Genomic DNA, 1,001 nt, shown 5'->3' with positions numbered 1-1,001 from the left:
GCCATTATGCTAACTGCTGGTTCCAAAATGAGGAAATTTCTATTGTCAATAACAGAAAGGGAGTGGACAAAGATGTAGAGGAGTAGAGCTTCAAATGTGATTGACGTTATCAGTTTAAAAAAGATTGCTATGGGGCTGGCAGCATGGTGGTTTAGGGCGCTGGACTCCCACATGGCTGGCAGGGTTTCCTTTCTCACTATCTCTCTCTCTCTCTCTGTCACTCTGTCCCTCTCTAGTCAAATTAAAGTAAGTAAATAAATAAAGGTAAAGAAAATAATTCTTAAGAAAAAAGATTGCTGTAACTTTAAGAAGTTTTATGTAAAAAGTGTGGGGCAGCTACAAAAGGTATAAATACATAGAATGGGACTACTGGGGGGGGAAAGGGGATGAAAGGGACAGAAACATTTCTATTACACAACAAAGAGAATTTTCCCTTAGTTAATGTCAGACACCAAACCACAGATTCAGGAATCTCAAAGAACACCAACCAGGACAAATGTCCCCAGAATACACCTAGACATATCATTTTCAAACTACAGAAAACCAAAGATAAAGAAAAAACAAAACATTCAGGGTGTTAGCAAGTGGTGCGGTGGTTAAGGCACTGGCCAACTGTGGTTAAAGTCCCAGACTTAGCGGCTTCCTTTCTCACTTTCCCTCTCTCTCTGTCTCTCCCTCTGGGGAGTACACATGTCTTATATAAAAATTTTAAAATTATAATAATAAATTTTAAAATTGTAAAAAAAAGAAAGAAAGAAAGAGAATCCTGAAAGAATTTCCTATAGAGGAGCAAAGGTAAAAATGACATCTGACCTCTCAGAAACCATGCAAACAGAGTGGAGTGAAATATTTAAAATGCTGACAGAAAAGAAATGCACCAACCCAAAATTCTTTCTTTTGGGGGCATGAGGAGCTATCCCCTTTTATTAATGATGGCAGTTTCTCTAAAGGGAGTGAAGTGCCCCACCCTGTGCATCCTCCTTTCAAGTACCTTTTCATCA

Source organism: Tupaia chinensis, unplaced genomic scaffold (genome assembly GCF_000334495.1).
Source record: "Tupaia chinensis unplaced genomic scaffold, TupChi_1.0 Scaffold000706_1, whole genome shotgun sequence".
NCBI classification, from domain to species: Eukaryota; Metazoa; Chordata; class Mammalia; order Scandentia; family Tupaiidae; genus Tupaia; species Tupaia belangeri.
This window is presented reverse-complemented; position numbering follows the sequence as displayed.